Genomic DNA, 7,391 nt, shown 5'->3' on the forward strand with positions numbered 1-7,391 from the left:
GTCACTAGGTCAAATTAAAAAAAATATTGTCCGAACTATTTAATGGTGGTGATTGGTCGGATTATGTTTAAACATTGTCAGAATGTTCTCTTGGGTTTAATTTCGACTGCGTTTTAAAAGTGGGTCATGTGGGTCAATAGGTCAAATCTTAGAAAAAATATTGGGAACACACTAGAGGCAATCTAATTTTCATGAAACTTAATCAGACTGTTTTCCTTTATTGGTATTGAATAGTTCTAAACTGGGTCACATGGGGTCAGAAACCAGGTCAGAAGGTGAAATCTTTGAAAAATTGTGTCCCGAACCAAACAATGGTATTGAATAGTCAGTTATGTTCAAAATTGGTCAGAATGTTTGCCTTAATAAAGTCTTACAAGAGTTTTAAAATTGGTCACATGGGGTCAAAAACTAGGTCACTAGGTCAAATCTTACATAAATATTGGGAACACTCTAGAGGCAAAACATCTGCTCTAATTTCCATGAAACTTAATCAGAATGTTTGCCTCGATGAAATCTTGGAAAATTTTGAAACTAGTAGGTCATGTAGGGTCAGAAATGTGGTCACTGGGTCAAATCTTAAAAAACCTTGTGGACACTCTAGAGGCTGTAATTTTTGCAAGATATCTGGACCAATCTTCATAAAACTTGATCAGAATGTTTGCCTTGATGAAATGTTTGTTTGGAACTGGGTAACATGGAGTCATAAACTAGGTGTCAATTGGTCAATTCTAAATGCTACATTATATACAATGTTTTTTTTATTTCAAACAGTTGCAATCAAACTCAAACTTATATATATATTACCAACAATTGATTTCCATTCCTTGACCTAGCCCAATCAGGCGGGGGATATCAATTCAACGAATTCGCCTGTTTTATATATATAGCATGTATGCAATGTGCTGTTACTGGAGATCTGAGCTGTTTTCCCATGTTTCTTGTTTGTGATTTTTTGTTTTTATGTACTATGTCGGTTGCCTTTACCCATTGCCATTTAACCGGGTTAATGTTTAAACTTTTTGCTACTGAGCTTGTTTTTCACATAAATTTTGCACCCCATTTAAACCAAAATATTTTCAGTTTTATACTATAAAACCTCTTTTCTGCAATTTCTATATCATAGAGTAAAATAATGATAAAATAAGTATTATTTCTATATTGCCGGGAAAACTGTTTCAACCAAAAACTTCTTAATAAATGCAGATCATTAGTATTTAAAACTACATAGAATTTTAGGTATTCAGAAATATTCACGTGATATGGTTATTGGTCTCTGATATGCTATGCAGGATCTGATAAGCTCCGCCTACCAGCTAGTTGTCAGCGAATAGCTTTCACTGCTTTATTTTCATGTATGTGGCGGATCCGTGGTCTAGTGGTAACACATTTGACTATCAAAATACTAATCGTCTTCCGGGAGGGATAAAGTGTTAACGTACCAAGGTTGCTCTAACCAGGGATACATTCTGTCTGTGCAATATGCTCCAAAAAAAAAACAAAAAAACTAACAATTTTAACGGAGCACTCACTGAATAGGCAAGGCCCGAGTGCGAGTATAAATAAGCTTACACGTCCACCCCTATTCGTGTATTTCAAGAATGATAGTTGTTGTTAAACTGTTGTACAGAATAAACCTATTATACAAATCCCGTTTCGGGTCTGACTTACTCCTTTACATACACACGGATCTGTTACTTAATGTTCTTAGCACATAATGTACATTGCACAGAACATTACAATATGCAAATTTCAAAACGACGTTGAGCGTGCTGAGTTTAGATTGTGATTTTATTTTCGGTGTTGATGCATTTTGTTATTGCATTTCTTATCATTATGGGTTTAGAAATGTCAAAAATGTGAAGAGAAGCCGTTTGGATATGCATACAAAAAAGTTTATATCACTAAAACATAATGGGACTTTAATTATGTTACGTAAGTAAATCAGCTCACTTTAGCACGTGCACAGGGTAAGTTAATAGAAACGTTGAATGTCCGCCGTCCGTTCTACAATTAGCGTGTGTACATTATAAATCTTTGGTAGAATGTTAATAGGCAATACTAGCCATAATATCACATTCGATAAAGGACTCCAAAGCGGAACATTAGGTCAAGAATTGTGCTGCTTGGTTGTGCAACTTTTTAAGCATGTTCATTGTAAACAATCTACGAGGTTCTAACTTCATCTTATCTTTATGTATGTTAGTCAGATTGGCGAGTTTTACAAACTTATGGTTAATGTCAATTGATGTCGCTTAAATATTCGAGAATACTCCCAGCAATGCAGTTTAGGATACTTTTTATCGGATCATAGTGAAAATTAATAAGAATTATTGTGTTTATGAATGCAGGCTATCAAGTGACCAATAACAAAAAAGTAGGGATAAAAGTACGATTTTTTCAAAAAAAAAGTAGGGAAAAATAGGGATATTAAGAGCAAAAAGTAGGGATAGTAGGACTCTTCACTTACCTTTTCGGATGACAACTTAACCTATTCATCAATTGTATTGTACATTCAGTTATCTTTGCTTAGAAACCAATGCTTCAAGCCACAGGATCAGGAGATGAACCTGGAATGAGTGTCTCTGACTAGCGAACATGCACCACTCATTCTCATCACAGAACCCCTCTTGCAACAATGGAGACCTACTGCATCAAACTTATCATACAAAAATACTAGAAATTGCTTCTTATTAAAATCAAGATTTCAAACAATGCATTTAGTTTAAGCTTTTCTATTATTTCTCGAACTATTTTTACAAAAAAGTAGGGAAAAGTAGGAGCCTAACAAAAAAGTAGGAAAAGAAGGGCCCGCTTGAAAGCCTGTGAATGTATAAATCGCCCTCAAATATAAACTTATATTGAGTATAGGTTGTGTCAGGTCAAAAGCAAGACCATTTCAGGTCAAAGCATATAAAAGCATTGTGAATAAAATTTCATCTGATCAGCATAAAACAGACCCAGAATGATTGTCTTTCAGAAATCTAGGTCAAGTTGAAATGGGTCACACCAGCTCATAGGTCACCAGGCCAAGTTACATAATATCAAAATCACTTAATGGATGTCTGTACTGCTTAATAATCGTATGGTACTTGTATACTACTGCATTAAAAACGATTCTTTCATTACTATCTCTTCTTAAGAGTGTGTTAAATGTGCATTTAAAACGCACCGTATTTTTCTTACTGATTGAATTAAAAACTATATTAAACAAATGGGCCATGATGGCCCTAAATCGCTCACCTGAGTATAAGAGTTTAACCTTTGTTATAAATATAGCTTGTTTCTCAAAGAATATTGAACAAGAGCTGTCAAAGTATGTGACAAATGCCCCCCAATGTGACATTGATCTATGAACAAGTACATAAAAAGTTGATCTTGCCTTTATGTGTCAGATACATATTGCAAGTTATATTAAATTGCCTCTGAGCATAGAAAAAAAAAACAATCATACTAAATGACAGCCAACACTCTTTATGTCCTCATATTCAGCATTCCATTGTGAATAAACACTTAGTGTATCTTTCACCTTAGAGGTAGGGACATGGGTCTTGCACACGACACGTTGTCTTGGTATGTCGAAAACATATGGCAAGTCATTCTAAAATCTGTCCATATAAGAGTAAGTCACAGCGCGGACACGACAGCCTATATTTTCCTTCAGGTTGCCATGGCAACCAGAGTTCTGCATGGAATTATTTTTTTGGAACAATTTTGAAAAAGCACCAACCAAGGATCATTCCTATGAAGTTTCATCAAAATTGTCCAAGCGGTTTAGGAGAAGAAGATGATTGTAACCAATTGTTGACACTTTTCCTTTAGGTTGCCATGTCAACCAGAGTTCTACATGGAATTAATTTCTTTGAACAATTTTGAAAAAACACCAACCAAGGATCATTCCTATGATGTTTCATCAAAATTGTCAAAGCGGTTTAGGAGAAGAAGATGATTATAACCAATTGTTGACATTTTCCTTTAGGTTGCCATGGCAACCGGGCCAAACAAAATTATGTGAACAAATTTAAGAGAGGTCCATGCAAGGACACTTCAAACCAAATTTGCTGAAGATCTATCAAGGGGTTCATGCGAAGAAAAGTTTTTTTTACTAATTTTAGCTCTGGTGGCCCTTAAAAGGGGCCAAACAAAATTATTTGAAAAGACCTGACAGAGGCCCATGCTAGGATGCTTCAGACTTGAAGATCCATCAAGCAGTTAATAAGATCAAGTTGTTTAAAGGTTAAAGTGACCAGACAATGTAAAAACAAATGACCCCTGAGCAAGGCCAATTTGACCCCGGGACAATAATTTGAATACCTTTGGTGTAGGTCCACTAGGTAACACTATATACCAAATATGAAAGCTCTAGGTCTTATATTTTGGAAAAGAGGATTTTTAAAGTTTTATTATATAAGACTATATAAAAATATTGAAAACCTAAGCCTATGAACACGGGCGTGGCCAATTTTGACCCCAGGGCTAAAGTTTGAACAATCTTAATAGTGGTCCGATAAACAATGCTTCATACCAAATATCTAAGGCCTTGGCCTTTTGGTCTCGGAGAAGAAGATTTTATAAGTTTTCATCATATACATATATAAGGAAACCCATGACCGCCCGGGTGGGGCCATTTTTTGACCCCAGGGCCAAAGATTGAACAATATTGGTACAAGTCAACTCGATGATATATCATGCCAAATATCTAAGCTCTTGTCACTACTTGATTTTACGTGTGTATCTATATATGTATATTTGTTATTAATTGTTGTATGTGGCCCATATTGAAAATTGGTATGTGTACTAAATATGTTATCCAGTTTAAATTAAGACGTTACTTGTCTTTGTGAGTTCGGAGAAGATTTTTTAAGTTTTCACTATAACACATATAGAGAAAACCCATCAGCCCCGGGGTGTGGCCAATTTTGACCCCAGGGCCATAATTTGAACAAACTTTGTAGAGGTCCACTAGACGATGAATCATGCCAAATATCTAAGCTCTAGTCCAAGTAAGTTAAGAGGAGAAGATTTTTGAAGTTTTAACTATAAACATATCAAGTATACCCATGACCCCCCGGGGCGGGGCCAATTTTGACCCCAAGGCCATAATTTGAACAATCTTTGTAAAGGTCCACTAGACGATGAATCATGCCAAATATCTAAGCTCTAGTCCAAGTAAGTTCAAAGGAGAAGATTTTTGAAGTTTTCACTACAAACATATAGAGAAAACCCATGACCCCCCGGGGCGGGGCCAATTTTGACCCCAAGGCCATAATTTGAACAATCTTTGTAAAGGTCCACTAGACGATGAATCATGCCAAATATCTAAGCTCTAGTCCAAGTAAGTTCAGAGGAGAAGATTTTTGAAGTTTTAACTATAAACATATAGAGCATACCCATGACCCCCCGGGGCGGGGCCAATTTTGACCCCAAGGCCATAATTTGAACAAACTTTGTAGAGGTCCACTAGACGATGAATCATGACAAATATCTTATCTCTAGGCCAAGTAAGTTCAGAGGAGAAGATTTTTGAAGTTTTAACTATAAACATATAGAGCATACCCATGACCCCCCGGGGCGGGGCCAATTTTGACCCCAAGGCCATAATTTGAACAAACTTTGTAGAGGTCCACTAGACGATGAATCATGACAAATATCTAAGCTCTAGGCCAAGTAAGTTCAGAGGAGAAGATTTTTTAAGTTTTCACTATAAACATATAGAGAAAACCCATGACCCCCCGGGTGGGGCCAATTTTGACCCAAGGGCCATAATTTGAACAATCTTGGTAGAGGACCATTTGGTGATCCTACCTACCATATATCAACGGCCTAAGCCTTGTGGTTTGGGAGAAGAAGATTTTTAAAGTTTTTCCTTTCCATTGCCATGGCAATCAGAGTTCTGCATGGAATTCAATTCTTTGAACAATTTTCAAAGGGGAGCAACCAAGGAACATTCCTGTGAAGTTTGGATGAAATTGGCTAAGCGGTTTATGAGGAGATGTCGTTTAAAGTAAAAGTTTACGGACGGACGCCGGACAAATTGTGATCACAAAAGCTCACCTTGTCACTATGTGACAGGTGAGCTAAAAAGGCGCACTTTTTGTGACTGAAGCGCATTTTTTCTGAACTTAAATATTTATTTTGGACTAAAAGAGCGCATGAATGCACCAAAAGGCATTTTTCTGCGTTAAAAGCACAAATTGTCTGTGTTTAAAGCGCATTTTATTTCCGCATTAAAAGCGCATTATGGCACTTAGGCGCATTTTTTTTCTGCATTTTGGAAAAGAGTGTTGTTTTTTTGAGAACATGTATTCATCAAAATGTTCCTTCCTCATAATTTATTGAGATAAACTAAATAGAGACTTTAAAGCTACTCTCACAGATAGACGTTTTGACAACTTTTTTTTTATTTTTTGTCTTGGAACAAGCCAATTTTTGTGGAAATCCATGAAAACCATTGATATAAGACTGCTGACAAACAATCAGATCGCAGATTTTTATATGTAAGTTCAACTAGAAATGTGTCCATAGGACACGGATGCCCCCACTTCGATTTTTTGTCACAGAAAATAAGCCATAATGATTATTCAGGATAATCTCAAGTCTTTTTTTGCAAATAAAGGGCCGTAACTCCTAAATGACAAAAGCGATTTCCATGGCTATCGAACTTGATCAAGATATTATGGTCACAATCATGTATGTAAAGTTTGGTGAGGATTGGACACATACTTTTCAAGAATTAGATTGGAAACATATATTTTTGAAGTATTTTTGGCAAAAAAGGGCCGTAACTCCTAAATGACTAAAGCGATTTCCATGACTATCGCACTTGATCAAGATATTATGGTCACAAACATGTGTTTAAAGTTTGGTGAGGATTGGACAAACAGTTTTCAAGAATTAGATCGGAAACAATCTTCGGGACGTACGTACGTACAGACAGACAGACGTACGTACGGACAAGGGCAACCCTATATGCCGCCACTTTGTGGGGGCATAAAAATTCATGTTTTATGCATTTTTCTTAAACAGTTTAAGCCATAAAACATTAATTTTTGAACTGAAATATTAAAATCTGTGCTCTGATCTTTTGTCAGCAATCTTTTATCATTGGTTTGCAGATATTTACGCAAAAATTTGCTCTTTCCAAGACAAAAAATAAAAAAAGGTGTAAAAACCGTAAATCTGTGAGAGTGAAGCTTGAACATGTCGAAGGCTCATTAACGTATATAGGCGTACAGTTCAAATGTTTCAGGTGTGCCCATGAGTGATCATTTAAAATTTACAGTGAAGACCCCTTACATGTTTACTTATGGGTGTCATTATATCACAACAGTATAAAAAACAATATTTTTTGAAACCATGATTTATTTACGTACTGTTGAAATAACATTGATTAA

This window comes from Mya arenaria, chromosome 1 (genome assembly GCF_026914265.1).
Source record: "Mya arenaria isolate MELC-2E11 chromosome 1, ASM2691426v1".
Lineage (NCBI taxonomy): Eukaryota > Metazoa > Mollusca > Bivalvia > Myida > Myidae > Mya > Mya arenaria.